The sequence below is a fragment of the Protopterus annectens genome, chromosome 3.part0 (assembly GCF_019279795.1).
Source record: "Protopterus annectens isolate FY-2018-M chromosome 3.part0, PAN1.0, whole genome shotgun sequence".
In the NCBI taxonomy this organism is placed as follows: domain Eukaryota; kingdom Metazoa; phylum Chordata; order Ceratodontiformes; family Protopteridae; genus Protopterus; species Protopterus annectens.
This window is the reverse complement of record NC_056731.1, coordinates 1,515,620,526-1,515,642,500: the sequence shown is the minus strand read 5'-3', so window position 1 is coordinate 1,515,642,500 and position 21,975 is coordinate 1,515,620,526. Positions and strand designations below refer to the sequence as shown.

Sequence of the window (21,975 nt, the reverse complement as noted above, 5' to 3'; positions counted from 1 at the left end):
TCATTGTTTTTTCCTACCTCCCACCCACCCTGTTGTTAAACCCAGTATATTTGTTGTTCCCTGCCCCTTATGCTAATTTGATAACATAATTCCCTCCCTTCCATTCCCCTTTATTATGTGTTGACAATAAGCACGCCATTATTATTTTGTGAAGTCTCTCCCCATAAAGTATTCACCAGGCTAAAACACCTTTGATAAAACTGCTTATTGAGTGTACTGATGATGCTTGCATTGATTTTTAGTCTCCAATATTATTTTTTTTATACCATAATTAGCCCCCACAGTCATTCCTGTAGGTGTCATGGACCGACACTTCCCCACATCATCTGTAAACTAGCATGATTGAGATGGTTATTTTGAGACAGTGTAAGAATTGTTTCATGCTGTCTGACAATCATCTATTACTCAAACAGCATAACACAGAAAGATGTACATATATAATATTCACACACTGTAAACTCGCACACCAAAATAGTCAGCAGTACACCTCATATCACACTCTCTAAGGCCATCACAATCCTTCACATACCGAAGTTCTGAGATTAACTTGCTTATACCACAAAGACCTCCAAAGCACAACAGGAACACACAGCATATTAAGCCTACTTCCTCACAGCACAAGGAGTCCCAAAGTCACAAATGCTGAGCCCAAAGCAGGCATTGACCCAACCAAACATTCTTGTTATAGGTGATTCCATTATAAGACATACAGATGTGCCTCTTACCAGGATGTGCAAGGAAAGGGGGACTGTTAGTTGCATGTCTGGTAACAGGATCCATCAGATCACATGCACATTCATGTTCTTGAACAAACATCAGTGTGACTCTTGTCATAATCCATGCTGATGTCATTGACTTGGTGTACCTCCCTGGATTATATGAAGAGACATGGAGCTCAGACTGTATCCAAGGCAGGTATGAGCCTAGCATTGAGCATTATTCTGCTTTCTCCAAGGATGATGCTGTGATATGAGCAAAACATAATAGACTTCAATAATTCTTAGTTTTTGGTGCTATTCAATGGAGGTCCAATACCAGTCAGCCTGGAAAGATATGGCTGACTGACCATGTTTCTTCACCAGGGCTGACCTGCATCTATGTCCTCTAGAGTTTTGGTTATTGGCAAAAACATTGTTTACCTCCATAGTGCCTTGTTAGGCAATGCCAACCTGATAAATCTACAAATGTAATGAAACAAGCAGAGGAAAATATGAAGGTGTTACTGATCAATGCTAGGAGCCTGAGCAAGAAACTGTGCTCCCTAAAACCCCTTCTCACCCTTGAAGACACTGACATCTGTGCAGTGACTGAGACATGGTTTAAAATAGTCACAGTGCTATAATGCCTTCCACGTGTTTAGACCAGCTACTGCATAGGAGGAGGAAAAAAGGTAGAGGTGCATCAACCTCCGTCCAGAAGAGACTCGCATCAAGACTGATGATACATTGGAGCTTCTTCATGTCCAAACATACCTCTCAACCCCTCAGTGCAAGAAATGTGGACAAAGCCATAAATAATGGGGGGACAAAGGGCCAAACATAGACATGCATTTTAAAAATTACTCCTATAAAACTTAGAGGTTGCTAGGCTGACAGGTTTAGAATTATGTATTTTCTGATAGTAAGTCCGAAACTCAAATGTCTGCCATTTAGTATTATTTAGTGACTTCAAACCTGAATAATATGGAAAAAACCCACATATTTTATGAAGAAAAGACCAAAAATATGATGCTAAAATCTGAACATTCTGTGAAAATCTGGACAGTTGAGAGAAGTATGTGGCCAAATAACCATCAGAAAGGTCCCAAACCGTATATTGGCCAGTGTGGAACTTCCCTCTATGACAAAAGAAAGCCATGAATGCCTATCTACAGGAACTAGACTCACTCAGCATTAAACCTAAAACCATTTTCATAGGTGATCTAAACTATACAACTATAGAATGGGAAAAATATACCACCACTAATGCACAAGTACAGAGATTCCTGGACTTTGGCAATAAAATTGCCCTGGGACAATTTAGAGTACCCACTAGGAGGAATAACACCTTGGATCTTATCCTTACTAATATGAGAGCATCTTGCAATATTCTTTGTGTATCTTCATTGGTTATTAGGTCTAACGATAAAGCAGTCTCCTTCAAAATAAAACCTAAACCACAGATCCCTTCCACCCAAGGTAACTTTAGAAGTTTCTTTTAAGACAAACTACCAACTCCTAAGTGATTGACAAGCTTCAAATCCTCACCAAACCCAGTTAAATTCACTGGCATATGCAGGAATTTACACCACACTAGACCAGCATGTACACAACTGCATAGATGCAGCTGTACCCTGCAGAGACAACTGGAGGGCATACCCCAGAAACAAATCCACATGGTGGAATCTTAATATCAGCAAACTTTATAATAAAAGGAAAAGATTTTGACCAAAAGCAAGCAGAGCAATTCTGCAAGTGTAACAGGCCTTGACACAGAAATAAACAGCTCAGGAACTTAAAATCCACCAAAGCCATGTTTGAGGCTAAAATCGCTACCCAAGCCAAAGACAATCACCAGGTATGTTCATAATCTCAAACACACAACTCAGCAATATGTTGAGCTGATTGTGTGCAATGTTACCTATACTGAGGCTAAAGATGTAGCAAATCTACTGGCCAATAGATTTACCTCTAACTTTACTCCTTTTTCCCCTCCATCTGTCCCTGAAGATATACCTGAAACTGGCTCACCTCCAGCTATCACACAAGACCAAGTCCTAAAAGTGTTATGAAAAGCTAAAAATACTGCTTTGATGGGTCTTGACAATATGCTTGGATGCATCTTAAAGAGCATGAAACGCAATTTAGCCACACCCTTAACAGCACTGTTCAGTCTCGGCCTCCATACAGGCAAATGGAGAACATCTACAGTCATTCTCCTGCATAACTGAGGACTTAACCAGAACAAGGAAATTACAGAGACCCATAAGTCTGACCAGCCTCATAAGCAAAGCTAATTTAACATGGAATGAATCAGTCATGACATAGGGAACTTCCAAACTGAGATGTGTCCAGTGTTTGAATTTGTTAATGGCAGGTCATGCTTACTCAACCTGGTGGATTTTTTAAAAGGTCACCAAAGCAACGGATGAAGACAAAACAGTGCACAGCACATACTTTGTGTAACTGTATCAAAAGCTTTGGCTATGACAATCAGGCAAAGTAGAAAAGCTAAATAAACTGGAAATGTACTCCTATTTCATCTACAGGATTGTCAGCTGGCTCACAAATGGGATACATATAATCAAATTAGGGGACGTTACTGCCAGAAAAAGACCAGTCACCAGTGGAGACCCCCAGGGTCTATGCTGGGACCTCTCCTGTTTGGCATCTACTTTTCTGAAGTAAAATCTAATACCCAAGGGCTCTGGATGACTTTGTTCATAGCTTGAAGTCATCTGAAAGTCATTGAAAGGTTCATCTCAAATAAATAGCTGGTGTCAAGTCATGGTCTGAAACTAAATGCCAAAAAATGCATTTTAGTCATAGTTTAGTACTGCTAACTGAAACTCTGCAGCCATTTAGCCAAGCTAAGCCCATAATTATCCCTTGTGAGAATCAAACCCTGCACCTTGTGTTTGTAAGGCAAACACCTTAGCCATTAAGCCACCCTCCCAACCCTCCCACTGTATACTTTGGGAAGTCATCTACTCCAGGAAAGTACCACATTGAGAATATGCCCCTAAGAGTTGACTCAGTTATTTGGGATTTAGGGACTTACATGATCGTGACATAACTTTTGACCAACATGTGTTTGTTGTAAGAAAGTCCTTCTCTATTGCACAGCTTATAAACAAGGGGATTGTATCTAGATCTAAGAATGTCATTACCCCCCCTTTACTGAGCCTTCATTAGATCAATCATTTAAATATAATGCCCCCTTTCGCATGTATCCATCCAGACACATGCAACAACTGGAATGCCCACAGCGAGATCTTACTAAAAGGATGCATGGCCTAAGCAACATGGCCTACATGGACCAACTGAAAACCATGTCACTATAATTGGTATCCTACAGAGTGCTAAGAGGTGACCTGTGTCTGGCATACAAGGCATCCTCTGACCCATTACTGATGTATTGACTGCACATCAGCAAGTCAAATGGCAACAGAAATACTTGTCTGGGGATCTAAACCTCTTATGTAACATCTAACAGAACAGAATTGAGGGAAAGGGATATTTCATGAAGGATAACACTGCTGTGGAACAGACTTCCCATCCACATAAAGCAAAGTTCATACCTGTCCATTTTCAAGTGCAGCTTAGATCTGTGGATGAGAAATGGCTAATTTATCCCAAGGCTGCCCCCTTTTTCTATTAGTGGACAGAACCAGCTCCTAAATGCTTTATCCCATGCATGGGCCCCCTCAAATTATCTATGATATGATCCCACTAATTCTCATATGGGGTACTATATAATTATTGACCATAGGATGGGTAATGGCACTCTGTATAACCAAAATGGGATAGGTTATTTCAAGCAAAAACAAAGGGAAACTGGCTTTTTGACCTTCATCCTCTGCTTGGCTCCTGATAATGGATGTTTTCATTCATGAATGGGGCACAAATTTGAGCCATATGGGGTACAATCTTATGTATTTCAAGTGACATCCATAGCAACCTTTTGAACTGCTGGCAGTTGTCCCAGTTCCTTTCAATAAACACATCACACCGAATGACATTTTACAACCTTTATTAATTTCATAACAGCTTTGTTCACCAAATTCATTAATTACAACTATTTGTAATATAATTGATTCCAAACATGGCATAACCTCCTTGTAATGTTAATCGAGGCAGCGTACCTACTCACCCTGCTCCAGTAAGCAGCGTCCATACCTCTGCTCACTTACTTTACTTATGAAGCACCATCCTTGTAATGTTAATCAGGGCAGTGTACCTACCCACCCTGCCCAAAAAGCATGGTCCATACCTCTGCTCGCTTATTTAATTAAGCAGCATCCCATCTCACTTCATACACCAGGGCAGCATACCTACTCACCGTGCCAAACAAGCAGGGTCCATACCTCTGCTCGCTTACTTTCCTTATGAAGCAGCGTCCCATCTCACTTCATACACCATTCATTGAATTACCTTCCACCAATAAGCAGCATCCTTACCTCAGCTTGCTTATCTCTTCAGCAAGCTTCCTCCAACTACTCATTTTCCTTTCCCCAGATCCTTGAAATGAACATCCAGACACCAGAGGGGGAACAGAAGAGGGCAAGCCTATCCCTCTTCTCTGCCAACCAGCCTGACCAGGCTGTTCCCCCTCCCTTCTACCCAAAATTGTTCAAAACCTTACTTCTCATAAAAGGAAAAGTCATGCCAAACATCATTTTGTGTACCCAACACACACTATAACACCTTGAACTCAAACTGACACCTAGTCAAAACAACTAGTAAGTCTCGTACCCAGGCCCCTGTCAACTGTAGCATATCACCTTAGTCCACCAACTACCCCACTCTGGATGTGCAACACTCAGTTACCGTAGGAATAATCGAACTCCAAAACTTAACCTTAGACCAGCACCCATTGACCTAGATCCTGAAAACTCACCTATACTCAGCAATGAAATACTCCACGTGCCCAGCCATAAACACCCCCAATTCACTCATTACCAAACCATTTTTAACCCCTGTTTGTACCTGGCCTTTCCCCTCAAACTCTTTCCTTAAGTTACCTATACCACTAGTAGGTAATTAAGACCTGTCCTACAGCTGCCTGTCCTGTAACCAAGCTTCCTTTAAACCTTCTAACTCCCCTGTAACCATGCACCCAATTTCTAAAACTAACGCAACACAGCCACCTACCATGCTTCCTAAAACTCTTTCTATAAAATTCACCCCAAACCCCCAGTGAAATGATCCTTGTGCTATTCTGTAAAGCCTTAACCTGGTATGTAAAATTAACTGTCCCAGAGACATCCCATACTCTGGAATAAACTACCTATCTATATCAAACAAAGCTCCTCATTAGCACTCTTCAAGAAAAATCTTGATGATTGGATGGGAAATAGGAAATTCACCCCGGGGATCACCTCTGTGGCTCTGCTCGACAGTGGCACAGGAAAATTATTTTCTTGGGTGGCAAAAGCCAGGGTACCTTTTTGGCTGGGCTTGTATAGGCCCCAGGGCTGATAACCCAGTACCTACCTATGAACGCTGCCTACTCAAGGGACAAATTTGTCACCCAGAAGATACCACCCATTAGGACCAAACTCCAGCATCCTGTCAAACCTTTTTGCCCCCCCCCCACATATGATTCAAACAGCTGGATGAGTTAACACAACCACCCCAAGGTTCCAAGAAAGCAAGGATTGAACTTCAGTGGCTTGCAAGCGCTATAGGGCTTTAGCCTAATAAGTTCCCTTGCTCCTTTGAATGTTGTGACTCTACTCATCCTGTGGTATCCCCACACTCCCTATAAACCGTCCCCGCCAGTTTTCCCCTTGGCCCCCCTACCTATCTCTTCCTTACTTGCCCCCTATACCAATGCAATAATCAGCTCCCACTAGTTAAACACAGAGCTCTAATATGCACTATTATTGGATCCTCCTTGTGCCTGATTCCGGTGGCAAGACATCCATCCTATTAAAACATCACCTTTCAAATGCCCTTTTCAAGCCACATGATGCCTTCTGCACTTCAACAATCTGCAAAGAAAAGAAAAACGCAATAAATTCTATGTGGACACACACCAATAATTACTCAACATGGAGGCACTGACAAGGACCCCTGCCACCCCATAAAGTGCTTGCCCAAATCTATACCAAAGTATGGTACCAGCCCCCCCCCCTTTTTTTGTTTTCTTTTACTATGACTCCTATCACCTTAGACAAGTGATAAGTGCCACCCACAGAAAGAGCTGAACTTCTCTAGCTTGTCACCATCCCCGAGCCAGTAGCCTAATAACTTCCTATGAAACTAAGAGTGCTGTGACTTCACTCCACCTACCTGAACCCATTCCACATTGACATGCCTTAATGAGCACTAAATAAAATGTATTACCTGTAACCTTATAAAGCCCACTGCAGGAATCCAAGCTGTTATCTATGGCCAATGGCTGTTGCTCTCTTTTACTATTGAATGCAAATGCCCAAAAGCAAGAACAACGGTCAGTGTTAATCTAACACGCTGAACGGTTAATAGCACAAATTGTGCAACCAGTTAACCTTGAGATCAGAAACCCAAATACTGGTCCTACCCTGACTAGCAGTGTAAATTCTCTACCCAACTCAACAACTTTGAAATCCACTTAAGTCCATCAGCAGTTGTTGCCCACTTGTGTGTAACCTCCTCGATCGCCATTGCCACCGCTTCCATCATCAACAAATTCATTGTGTATCACCACAACTGGTCCTCAGCACATCACCAGCTACAAAGAAAAGGACAAAAGTAAACCCTCTAATATATAAAAGAATGCTCCACCTTATACCAACCTATTCCAAATTACAGACGCAGCGTTCCAAGACCCCATCTGCAAGAAAGAAAAAGACATGTAAATCATCCCAAAATACATAACACACATTCCAAGACATCTTCACGGACAACCTATCCTGTCAACCCGGAAGGAATGTACTACCGCCACTCATATGACAAAGCCACTATAACTGAAACTATGCTTCCCATGAACCTATCAAATACCAAAGATAAATTTAACTACCAGTCGAGCATGGTAAAACTAAACCTCCACCCATGAAAGGCCCCCTCAATATCCATTAAAGTTATAAGTGTTAGCTCATCTTGACTAATTTCCAAGGTAGTTCATCATTCAGAGAAAAATGGTATAAATACATAACTGCTTACACCTCAGAGTCCTCTCCCTTCATTTCTGCAGGTGGAAAGTAATGCAGGCTGCCCCAGTAGTAATTTTTGTGTCATCTCCTATGGTATTAATCCTCAACTCCTGCCTCCCCCAATTATCCATGTAGTAATTCCAAAAAGGCATACATGAGTTCATTGTTGGCTCACTATTTACTTCTGAAATAGTCTTACATTAGTTTGGAACAATGTATTGGTTGTGTGGTTATTAACTTCTGCTATGCTTACTGGGTAAGATGCTGTAAATGTAGGTCCTAATGGCACACGTGTAGTCCTGCCTTCATACCAAGAGAATCAAAACCCGAGAAACCATAGTGAATATAGTTATTCTCTACTCTTGACTGACCTGCCCTCTGTGGCTTAGATGCATTTCAGATTTTGTCACTAGTTTCAGAACTCATGTCCCTTTTCTCACCCCACATTTACAAAGTTTTAGATGAATCTGTATCTCTTCATTTGCTTCTCCGTTTAAGAAAAGTACATTTTTCCCTTTGCCATAAAAGCCCATAAAATATTAAAGTTTACCTTATTAAAATGGCAGGAGCACATCATAAGTGCCTGAAATACTTGCAGTTACCCAGACGCCAGACAACCTCACATGTAAGAAAGCAGACAAATCAACGACCCAGGAACAACGAGGCGAATGTTCCCCCCCAAGCACCTACACTACACTGCGCATGCACAGGCAAACTTTTCCTCCACCAGACTCGCACCCCGCAAAACGGCCATCTCTATTTATAATAATGTTCGTCTCGTTGATGAATCTACTTTCTTTGAAAATACAACACTTTTTTTTTTTTTTAGATGTCATACTATCCTCTTTCCTGTTTCTTTCAAAATGTTTTTGATGTTCTTACCCCTTCTGTATAGAATTTTAGGGGATGGCCCTAACTTGTCAGTTAATCCAAAACCTCAAATACTCCTCCCCAATTTCTCTGAATGATATTTCTTGTGGTAAATTCAAAGTCAATATATGGCATGTGCCACCAATTTCTTATTAAGCAGTCTGATTTCCCATCCTGTTTTCTATATTTAATACTTATTCACCTGTCCTGAAAGCCATGTACAAATGGTAAGTGTACTTCCTGTTGCATCCAATCAATGCCTGTAGATTATCTAATATTTTTCATTCATGGTTCCATTTTCTCCTTTACATGTATTGCTATTCAGCATTAAGCATTGTGTACTGATTTATCATTCCATTGCTTGATACACTTTCTTCAGCCTTTTTGGATTCAATATTTGTAACGATAGCAGCAAAACCCTGTAAATGTTTCGTATGCCTAAAAAAACAGGCTGCACAGTCCTCCACAACAAGTGTCAAGCAGACAAAACCACACGGCCAAATCCAGCAAACCACTGCAACCACAGTCCATGCAAACTCAGCTAGCGATCACTTGCAACAGGAGTTGATGAACAGTATTGGATTATGTTCGCCAAGCAATGCAATATTCTGAACTGTTGACTGCCATGAAGGAAATACTGAACCATAGAGGCCCGGCTTAATACTCTGTAGCCCTCAACAGCCTGTAGCCCTCAACAGCCAGGCACACCACAAGCATGCACCACCCCAGGCCATCACTCGTACACATCCCAAAGCCCGCGAAAAGCAATCCACAACCTGGAATGTCAAGACAATCCCCTAACCGTAACCGCGCATGCTGTGGAATCACTGAAAGCAGCCTCCCTATTCCTTCCACCCAATGGGAAGCATATCCATCAAGTACCCCACCGCAACCATAAGCAACACGATAGGCTGCCCGAAACAGCTGCTAAGACCACACCAACTATGCAGAGGCAACAGCTCACCATTCAAGAAGCCCTGTGCATGAAGCCAACGTACATCACCGCATCCCTATGGAAACCCTGAACCTAAATCTCACAATACAATGGATTTTACGTTAGCCCAGTGGGGGTATTCTCTTAAAAGTAACACATTGTCCCTACCTTGCCATAACTGCAATACCTGGTAAATTACATTATTATGCTATCAACCAGAATGCCTACCCCAAAAGCGAACAGCCCTACAAATATACCACACATTTTTTTGTTTTTGCAATATTCCACAAGGAGAATAATTGAATAAATAAGCAAGTAAAGAAACAAATAATTTACTACTAAGCCTCCCAGACATAACCAAGTATACCGTAAACCCTTATCAGTGAGAATTGCCTACCTCTTCCACAGAAAAACTTCCTAAGGCCTACCTGACCACTCCATAGGTAATCTCAGACGTAGAACCTCCCCTAGCTAGTTCACGCCAAAATGTGCTTGCTTAACCCAGCTACACTAAACTAAACCTCTTAAGCCCCTCCCCATCCTTATCTCATTTCCTCCCAACCATCCCTACCTCCCCTTAAACCTTTCACCTTCGTAACCCACTTCACTCCCTCTAATATTAACCTACTCACCATGAAGATGTCCCAGGACAACTTAGTTTGTTGCCAAACTTCATTTAACAAGGATTTAGTGTTTCAGACCACTTTGTCTATCCTACTTGCTAGTATTTCACATAGAGTGATTTTGGTACTTTACATCAATGATTAAGGAGACGAAAATCTCTTTTCCCTACAATGCACTTGAATCAGTGACTGTAGGTTATCAGAACCTTGTTGCAGACTTGAAACCGGACCCCCACCTGGCATAAACAAATGAACTCCATCTCTGCTTTGTATCTCCTTTAAAAGGATTTTGTGTGTGTCTGGAAGTCAACCTTTTTGCAAGCCAGGCTATTGCTTAGTTGTCCTATTTCCTTTACTATCGGCTACATCAAATGGGGAAAAATGTCTGTTCTAAGCTCTACTGTCTGTTTCACCAAGTTCTATCTCCACAGCCTATTATTTGTGGTATTTTGTCCAGGAGAACTGTTATACTACGACTTGTACCTGTGAGTTTGCTAAATATTAATCCCTAATCTTAAAGGTTTAAACCAGGCAGGTAGTGCTTTGCTGTAGTAGTCTTATTTTCATTTTATTAATTCCCTGTACTGCTCTAAATTCATACATGGGTGAGGAGTTTAAAAAAAAACACCTCCAGTTCACCGCCATAACCTATTAACTTGATGCAAACACACAAGACTATATCTTCAAATTAATGAAGTTTAACCCTCTAATAGAAGCAATTTTCCCAAACAGCTGCACACACAGGTATTATATGATCTAAACCTAAGGTTATCTATACTAAGAAGCATGTTTACAGCCTGTGCTCTTACTTGCTGTCTGTCCTTGTTTTATATTTATTTATCTAACAAATATGAAAAACAACTTGTATACTTTCAGGAAACATTAACTTTTAGCCTCAAAGAAACCAGTGTTCTGGCTTTTTATTGCAATGTAATCAGTTTGTCTCCATGGAAACATAATAAAAATGAAGCCCTCAGCTGCAGGCTTTTAAAGCTATGCTGAACATTTTATTGCATTACACTCCTTTTTCTTTTATTCACTTGTTTCCAATTAAAACTTGTTAGGTTAAGCCGAGGGTTTTAATCCAGACATTCATTTATGCAAAAGTAAGAGGAGGTATATCATCTTTGTACTTTTATAGTCCATCCCCAACCTTAACATCCCAGGATTACAGACTGTTATCTTAGACGTGTTTGTCCAGCCTTTTGTTTTTTTTGCATTGTAATGCCTACATTTCTTAATATTAAAAAAGAAAAAAGGCATCTGTTTACTTTAGTATCTTTATCACATACAACAACAAGTATCTGAAAATGCTTTAACATACAACATGTAATTTATCATGAAAAGTTTTATAGAAATACTATTAAGAACAGAAATTGTTTTAACTGCAGTTACCTTTTTCCTTCTTCCCTTCTTTTTAGTGTCCTTCCAAACATTAATGAAATGAAGTGGGACAAAATGTTCAGTTCCCAACAAGATTGATGGTTAACAGTCCATTTTTCCTCTTTTTTCTTGTGCAGACATATTTCACAAATGTGAGTGATGTTTTATAATCTTGAACTTACTCATTTCCACGTTGTTGGTAGTCTTCATCTTTTCTGTCTGAACTCCAGACTCCCATTAATTTCAAGGTATTCTGGATTCTTCTAGTAAACTCCTGTGGTTTTCTCCATCTCTCAAGCATTTTCCTTTGGAACACTGGAAAATATTTCAATGGCGAGGTCTCTGTGTGATTTATTATTGGGAGAATGAGAAGCAGAGTCCACTTCTGATAGATGGCTCACACTTTGTTGGACAATTTTTTGTATTTCCTCCTTAGCTTGTTCTGCATCAAAAAATGACCGATCCTCCAGGAAAAAAAATACTCTCTAGACAAATGGATACAGCAGCTTGAATCTCACACCTGCGTCTGAACATTCCATGCTGGTGTACTCATTTTCTACAAATGCTCTACTGTCTCCAACTTTAAATACTTTGCTCTTTTGCCACAGTTTTGCCAGAATTAACTCTTTCTGCTGGTATGATTGCATCTTTACTAATACAGGTCTTGGCTGCCTTCTCTTGGCCAGGTTTGGTACATACACGTGATGTGCCCTTTCAGTTAAGTCCTGCTGTAGAATACCAGTCCAGTTGCTTAATTGTGCCTTCATACAATTAATTAATACAGTCTGTACCTTCCAGTTTCTCTAGTATGTTAGAAAATCTCAAGTTTTCCCTACATACTCTGTCCTCTAATTCTACCATTTTTTGAAGCCTCTCTTCTTGAGCAGTCTGAAACTCAGCCAGCCTTTTCTTCATTTCAGCCTCTGATTTTTGCAGTTTTGTCAGTTCATCTGAATATTTGTGTATAGCTTCCATTTCTTCTAGCCTTTTATTTGAGTTGATATAATCCTTCAATATTTTGTTTAATCAGCTCTAAGCATATTTGACTTTTTTTTTTTTTCCCTCTAGAATGCTAGAAGGCATGTCTTGTACCAAAGCTGGAGCCTGAACTTTGCTGGAGCCTGAACTTAATGCAGGATTCTTCCCAGTCAGGGTTTTCTCTTCACCTTTTCTAGTTGATTTTCTTCAAGGCTGTCATTATTTCTTCTTTGATGGCATCCAGGCAGTGTACTTACTAGCCAGTAACCAAATTTACTGGAAGTGTTCTGGGCCCTTCACAGTTTCTTTTTTCACACTGGGAGAGAATTTTAAGCTGCTGATCAGTGTGCAGCCATCTTGGAAGCCAAGTAAGGGTTTATCTTGAGATTTTTTAAGCTCATTTACAGTGCCAACATGGGATATAGTTTCAAAGGTCTTTGCCAAATGTAGATATGCTGTATGGACTTGAACGATCACTTATCCACAGTCTGACATTTTTGAAGAAATTTTTAAATCAAGTAGACCTGGCCTATCTACCCATGACAAAACCAAAATATTGTGGGTCCAGTTGTCTAAGTTTTGAATACCATAGTTTATAAAGTCATAGCTGTTCAGTGACCTTGTAAATTATTTTGGCTGCTGGGTATATAATTCATAACATGGGCCCTATCACATAGCTTGGAAAGGGAGGCTACAACTTCTCCATACCTTTTGAGACATATCCTGTAGGTAGCTTTGTGAAACAAGTGCTGGAGAAGATGTAGTGTGGGCAAGTTTGGTGGAATTTATTAGTCATCCAAGTAAACTGTCTGGGCCCATGGGAGAGAGATTTTTAGTAGAGTATTACAGTATTCTAACATGTACAGAAATGTATTAATACCTGAAGAACAGGAAGAAGCAGGTCCTCACCAGCCAATTGCTAATATCGTATGCCAGCTCATCAAAAGCAGATACCATACATTCATCATCTGCATTGAGCTTGGCATACCTAAGGAATTGTCCTTTCAAAACATTCTTTGGAATATGTTGTGGGTGCATACTCTACCTGTGTTAAAATACTACATTTTGTACAAGACTTTTTGTAAACTCGAGTGTCTTAAACCATTTCTCTTGGTGAATTTAACATCTAAAAACTCAATATTCTCAGCAGAGTACTTGGGAGTAAATCGTAGGAACTTGGTTGTCTGTTGCAGGTGTTCAACAAAATTATGCAGCATCAAAACAGAACCTGCTCATACAAAAAATGTCATCCACAAAACTGGCGTAGTATGGAATATACCATTTAAAAAGGTTGCTGTCATTAATGACAAGAGTCTCCCAGTAATCTACCACTAGGTTTTCATAGCTGTTGGCACAGGGTGTGTCCATCGCTATGCCCACCCTCTGCTTGTATAGCTGATCATTAAAAATGAAAACATTGTTCAAAATCAAATCATAAAGTATACTTAATATGTCCTGCACTATAATTGGAGTATTTAGGCAAGAACAGAGTGACCAATTCAATCCATGTGTCATTGGGGTATGATTGTGAAAATTGATACCACATCCATTGTAACCAGCAGAGAATTGTGAAAATTGATACCACATCCATTGTAAACAGCAGAGAATTGTCACTTGTTGGCACTGAACCAGTCAAATAAAGATGTTAAGTGCTTAGTAGCTCTAAGAACAGTGTTAATACTGGTCGCAGTTGCTTTTCAACATAAATAGATAAAAGGGCTCAGTTGCCCAACCATGGCCAGAGACAGTAGGCCTCATCAGAGGATTTTCCAGGGATTTATGAATTTTGGGGAGGCCATGTAAAATAGGACTGGTAGGGTATTCGGTCAGAAAATATTCAAACAATTCCTTAGTAATGCTACCTTCCATCAACAAATCATGTAAATTAGAGCAAATTCTTGATTACAACTTATCAATGCCAGATTTAGAACAAATAGCACAAGTAAAACTATCATAGCATATTACACATGCTCTCAGTGTACCTAGAGGTGTCCATCACAACTGTGGCACCCCCCCCCCCTGTCAGGTCTAATATATACATGATCCATCAAAGTTAAATCTGTGAGGGCCTTAAACTATGTGTCTATAAGGTTAAAAACGTCTCTACAATGTTTGCTTCGCAACAACTTATGTATATCTTGTTCACAAAGTTTCAAAAAAGTCTCAACCAACGGTGGATTCACCAGAACAAACTGACCAGTTCTCTTAAAAAGATCACTCTGAACAATGGAGTTTAAACCATACATCAGTTTCAAAGAAATGCTCCAGACAAATGATCTCAAATCAGTGAGTACATCCCATAAAGAAGAGTCTTTGGAAGGAATAAAAGGTCCTTGTTTAACACTTGTTATTCATTTGTTAAAGTAATGGTGGATATATTCACAACTGTCTGTGGAATCTTTCTCTGTACAGCTGAACCAAGTTCCAGCTGCCCAGCCATCAGTGTCCTTTTTCAAACCTGCCTGCCTGTGCCCTGTGAGTGATCTTTCTTCTCTTTGGCAGGTAAAGGTTCTGGTAGGTGCACGTGTAAATAATAAAAAAAAAAAAAAAAAAAAAAATGTTGTCCCTACCAAATAAATTGTAAATTTTTGCTGACTGTATAGTATTATTGGGTATGCTTCCACTTGCCACAGTTACTGCTGCTGGTAAACTATTTTCTCATAGTAGAAGGGGGAGGAGCAGGTGTATTTGTTGCTGTAGCTTGAAAGTGTGCATTCATAGAGCTTCCACCAGCATCAGAGTTCTCAGAAATAACAGCTGCATAACTAGCAGTATGCCTTTTATCATTGGAAACTGGTCATTGAACCGAATCAGTCTTTGGCCATGCAAATGTGCAACTATTTTGAAAATCAGCAAATTCCCTTGCTAATTTCTTGCGCTTGACCTCCTGCAAGCGTTTATCAAAAGAGCTATGTCCAAGAAGATATCATCCAATTTATGCTCACAAGACAGAGAGGCTGTATAGCTGTCAATTTTGCTGAAATTAGAGTTAAGCTCTTGTAAAACAGGTGACCGTATGAGTTTAAGTGTGTTCAATCAGCAGTCTTGTATAGTTAAACCCCAGTTCAAGATTCAAAGCCTGCCATTTCCTCCGCAAATCTGGATACTGGTTCCCATATGTAAGCATCTTTAGAACTCTCATACCTCTTGGTATGACTTTATGCAATAAACAAGCTTCTAAATGCAGCCTTTGCCAATGCTGTTGGGTGCTCTGTGAATTCACACTTTAAAGCTACAGCAACAAATCCACTTGCTCCCCTTCCCCCTTCTACTTTGAGAGAAGAGAGTTTACCAGCAGCAGTAACTCAGGCAAGTGGAAATGTACCAAATATTACTATTCTGTCAGCAAAAATTGAAAATTTTCTTTGTATGGAAAATTATTTACACACGCCTACCAGATCCTTTACCTGCCAAAGAGAAGAGATATCTCTCACAGACCAGAGGCAGGCAGGTTAAAAGACATTGATGGCTGGGCAGCTGGATCTTGGTCCAGCCATATGGAGAAAGATTCCATGGACTTAATTGTGAATATATCCACCATTACTCTAACAAATGAACAACAACAAGTGTTACACAGTTGCCTTTCTTTTATTCCTTCTACTCACTGAGTTGAGATTATTTGTTTTGAGTATTTCTTTGCAACTTACAACTTAAACTCCCATGTTCAAGGTAACATCTATAAGAGACCTAGTCAGTTTTTCTGGTAAATCCACTTCTGGTTGAGACTTTTTTGAAACTTTGTGAACAAGATATACATAAGTTGTTTCAAAGTAAACATCAGAGACTTTTTTTTTTAATCCTACTGAAACACAGTTTAAAGCCCTCATGGACTTAACTTTAATGGAACATGTATATATTAGGCCTGCTGACAAAAGGGACACCGTAGTTGTGATGAGCACCTCTAGGTACACTGAGAGAATGTGTAATATGCTATGTGATAGTTTTACTTGTGCTGTTTGTTCTAAATCTGATATTGATAAGTTATCAAAAATTAGCTCTAACTTGACATTATTTGTTGATGGAAAGTAGCATTACTAAGGAATTGTTTGAATATTTTCTGACTGAATATCCTACAATTCCTATTTTACATGGCCTCCCCAAAATTTATAATTCCCTGGAAAATCCTCTGAGGACTATTGTCTCTGGCCGTGGTTGGGCAACTGAGCCTTTATCTATTTATGTTGAAAAGCAACTGTGACCAGTATTGGATAAAGTTAACACTCATCTTAGAGATACTAAGCACTTTTTAACATCTTTGACTGGTCCAGTACCAACAGTAGTGACTATTTTCTTTCTGTTGGTTACAATGGATGTGGTATCACTTTTCACAGCCATACCCAATGACACAGGGATTGAATTTGTTACTCTGTTCCTGTCTAAATATTTTGATTATAGTGTGAGACATTTATCTCATAAGAATACTTCTTGATTTGATTTTGAACAATATTTTCACTTTTAATGATCAACTGTACAAGCAGAGTGTGGGCATAGCAATGAGCACACCCTGTGCCAATATCTATGCAAATCTAGTGCTAGCATATTGGGAGACACTGTCTTTAATGAGAGCAACCTTTTTAAATAGTATATTCCATACTATGCCAGGTTTGTGGATGACATTTTTTGTATGGGCAAGTTCTGTTTCTATGCTGCATGATTTTGTTGAATACCCCCAACAGACAATTAAGTTCCTACGATTTGCCCCTAATATATTGGGTTTTTAGATGTTAAAATAACCAAGAAACTGAATGGTTTAGCACTAAAGTTTACAAAAAATCTTGTAAAATGTAATATTTTAGATAGGCAGAATATGTACCCACAACATGTTCCTAGTTTTGAAAGGACAATTACTTGGGTATGCCAGGCTCAATGCAGATGATGAATGTATGGTATCTGCTTTTGATGAGCTGGCACATGATTTTTAGTAATAGAGGCTACCAGCAGCATGAAATAGATGTAGAACGACAAGGGGTTCTATCTAATAGGAAAGCCCAGGCCAAACCATTTTTCTCTCAAGACCCAGAGGCTGAGTTCGAGGGTGTCATAAGGAGACACTCTGAGAATGAACATCACCTTCTCAAATGATAGCGGTCTGTGAAATTATTAAAAAGCACTGGGATGTCCTTACATGTGACAGAAACAAAACTATTTTAGGTGAAGTTCCTAAATTTTGTTTTAAGAGCAATACTTTGAGAAGAATGTGCTATAAACCTATTTAAAAGAAACCAAGGATTACTGATTGAATAGGAACTCACAGTTGCAGAGATTGTAATATGCATCAGTTTATTGAAACTACTGATAGATTTGAGCATCCTGAGACTAAGCAGGTTTATAAATTAAATTTCTTTGCAAATTGTAAGAGCTGCAATCTTGTTTACATAGCTAGCTGCAGTGTTTGTAAAAGTTTTTATGTTGGTAAAACTAACAGAACCTTGAAAGACCATCTATGATGTCTCAAGAAAAGATAAAACAAATGCCCTGTCAACATGTTTTAGTTGCTGGAAGTAGCCATAAGTTTGTTTATTGTGCTACAGCTTTTTAATGTTAGCAGTAGAAGTGGAGATGTCAGCACTAAAACAGAATGTATTGAAACTAAATGGATTTTAGAATTACAAAGTGACAGAAGGATGGGTCTAAACTGTTTAAAACCACTGCTTGGGTCATGTGACCTTGAAGTAGACTTGAAACTATTTAAGCAACATTATATACTGGTTTTACTAGATCTGAAGAAGCACGTGGATAGGTCTAAAAGCGCTGGTCTTTTTCTTGGATGTTTTTAGAATATTTATGCTGTTTTATTTAACATGTTTTATGCTGTTTTATTAAAATTTGGAAGTGCTACTTTATTCGATTCATCTGGGTTGACCGGTTACTTTTCTGAGCAATATGTACATTATTCATGAATTTCTTTGTGTAGAATACACTTAAGAAAATGCCATTATTGTCATTTTATAAGAACTAAATCCTCAGTCTGTACACTTATTACATGTTACCATGAACCATTCTTTAGGAAAAATGCCTGATATTAAGAGATTAGAATTTTGTTCAGTTCCATAGTAACTAACTTTACACACCTGTATTTAATGCCTTCATAATCATTGTCCAGTGCCATCCCCCAAAACCTTTCTCCTGCCATCTGAACTTGTAAGAAGTCTTTTCTCACTGATTCTCCGCCATTTTATTCCCTGCTGTTTTGCTGCTTTTTTCATTCATTTCTTCTCCCGCTTTTCACCTATCAGTAAGATGCCACAATCTGGTAAGTAGTAGTCATCTTTGTTTGCTTTTCTTAACGCACAGAAAATTTCAACTTTATTCTCATTGTTTGCTTTACTCGCTTGTGTACATTAAAGCTCCTACTGCATATAGCAATGGGTTCTTGCATAGCAGGATCTTGGTCAAATGGGGCCCTAGCCAGAGTAATGGGCTAGGCCGCACAACCATGCTAATGTTCCATTACTTGTTTGAGTCTCCTCAATTATATTAAAACACCGTTCAAACTTACGAGTGTGCATACTATTTTCTTTACTCTTGCAAAGATCATGGAAATTTGTATTTAAAACTTTTATTTCACATTTATAGCAACAATGTTGACAGTAATTTGCTAAACAAAATAAAATATTCTGACATTGACAACAGACTCTATATGCGAAACAATGAACATTTCTTCCCTCCACACTTGTATTTATTGAAAATGCATCTGGCAACCCATTAAACTACAGCAGACTTACTGGGATCCACAGTCAAACAGCACATAGTGAAGCGCTAATCTGCCGCAATAAGAAAGGTGAAGGAATTCAAAAGATAGATATGTTTGCTAATAACCTGTGAAAGCCTACTGCATGCAGGAGTCCTTTTCCAGGAGCACTGTGTGAAGAAGATAAAGGCTGAGGAAATCAAATCTTGCACTATAGGAAGCAGTTTATTTAACAGCTCATAACCTTGCTCATATGTATTAAGTGTCAGTGAAACTCTTTTAGCTCATACACAATGCATTTCACTCTCACATGCCTGTAAACACAAAATAAAGTACACAAAATGTATTTATAGTTGCTGTTAACATTCAGTTCATAGACTGTGCTGTTCTGTTTATTCACAGCCAAATAAATAGTTTTGAAGGTCTCCAAAACAAGAAAACCAACAATCATACCTGAAGAGCATGGCTTATATGGTTGTACTACTGTTTATTGCAATTGATTTGTGTTTTTACCATATAACTGCTTTGGGATACAGCACCCAAGTATTTATAAACACAACTAGCTGTGACCATCAGATACAGCACCTTATGTTTGTGTACAATCAGATGAATAAGCAGATATATAAGAAATGACCTAGAAGTGGGTTTCAGCTTGCTGCTGTGAGAACCATTTAGCGAAGCCCACTGAAATCCCATGCCCTCCCAACCACTTAGCTCAAGAATCCGAGAAAAACATCCAAAATCAGGAACAGATTTTAAATATTGGTCTTGCATTACACTTGTTTACTGGGAAAGTCTGATTGGGTCTGAATTAATCACTTTCAGTGGAGGTCCGGGAAGAAAAGCTCCAGATGCTTACACTTTACATACAAGAGTAGTTACAGATACCATAAAAAATCTATAAAATTCCAGATGTGTACAAACTGCATACAAAAGTAATGATGGATAAAAGCAGAGAAAGAAAAATTAAATTCAAGACTATAAACATGCTTTGAAGCATGAGCAGATCCATGTTGTACTAAGAAATTCTTTTAATGTATGCTTAAAGGCAAGGTGATTAGAGATTAGCCTAATAAGGAATGCTGTTCCAGGCTTTTGCTGCTGAAAATGAGTAGAGGCTTTTGCCAGCTGAATTACTGTGTTTATTCAGAGTAAAAATTGTCTTCATATCATAATGATCTGGTGAGATTGTAGGATTTGAGAAGACGAAGGCAGGACTGGCAGTGGGTTTGTAAACTGGATATGAGCAGTTATAAGTTGTAGATAGTTGCTGAAGTAGTTCAATCCAGTTAAGGAACTGTAGAGGAATACAAAGATAGGTGAAGTGTATGAAATTGGGAACAAATGTGGCTATTTTGTTATAGCAGGATTTAAGTCTAGACTTGAGTGAGAATTGGAGATTAGTGAGAATAGGTGCTTCATGGATAAAGGTGGGCAACAGGTTAAGTGTTTAATAGCCAAAGTATGGAACCTTGGGGAACACTAGCGATGGTTGGAAAGTGAGATGATAGGGAGCCTAGCCATTTTACAGATGTTTTCCTGTTTGGTAGACACTTGGAAAACAGTTGATTGAAAAGAGAGAGAGAGAGACCAAGGTTGGACAGGCAGTGTAGAAGTTTGGATGTGAGACAGTATCAAAGGCTGTGGAGAGAGCAATAAATAATGAAGAGACAAAGTTACCAGAGTCTGTAGCTTTATTTTCAGTGTCTATGAATATCTTATGTAGAGCTGTTGTAGTGCTATGAGCTGGACTGAAGCCATGCTGATTAGACGTTAGTAGAGTATTTTGCAGAATGTACTCTAGTTGCTGGTATATGCATTTCTCTAATATTACTTAGAAAGTTTCTAGCACAACAGGTTATGCATTTACATGCATATTCTGAAGGATATAAAATCTGAATTTCACATGTTTGTCATTTAGTGACTGAAGTCCACAACACGTTTTACCAGAAAACCACAAATTTTACAAGGAGAGGAGAACAAATATAAGGCAAAAAAAACTGGTTAATTGTGAATTATATCCTTTGCATTTGCTCATAGGCGCGCACACACACTCACACTCACACACCACAGAAGGCCTCTGACTGAAAAAGAAAAGTAGTGGCTGTTTGCATAGATGTGGCTGGCTTTTGTGCCATTAAGTTTTACTCCAAGAAGTCTCTCTCATTGGCTTGAGTTGAGCCAGTGAAAGAAGAAATTGGAGCACAACAGAGCAAATGGATAAAGCAGGGAAGCTGATAAATAATCTGGGTTGTAAGATGTGAATGGTGTTTTGTGTTTTAAGTTTATGGGTTCCCCCCCTGCCAGCACCAGACGCTAGACAGTTACCTAGGCATAGCTGGCCTTAGGCATAGGCTAGGTCACCGTATACTGGATCCACCCTTGGGTTTCCAGTACCAAAGTTGAAGTACTCAGTCCAGTGATTATTTCCAGCATTTTGTTTTTCTGAATGTGGGATATCTGAACATCTCCTTGCTAGTTTCTAGTAACTTTTAAGTATTTATCAAATGTCTGTTTCATTAACCTATTACAATGAGACCAACCTTCTCAATTGAAAGCAGCCTTCACATCAATTAAATCTGAATTGAGCAGAGCTGTGGCAAGTATCTTAACTTGTGTAGAAGTCTCCAAGAATGCAGCATCAAGGAGACAGCATTTC

General features: G+C 39.2%; 1 protein-coding gene across 1 annotated transcript in view; it reads left to right on the top strand.

The window, feature by feature from the left end:
• LOC122797101 (kinesin-like protein KIF20A) overlaps positions 1-21,975 on the top strand; it is a 359,272-nt gene that overhangs the window by 114,116 nt on the left and 223,181 nt on the right. The window lies entirely within an intron of this gene.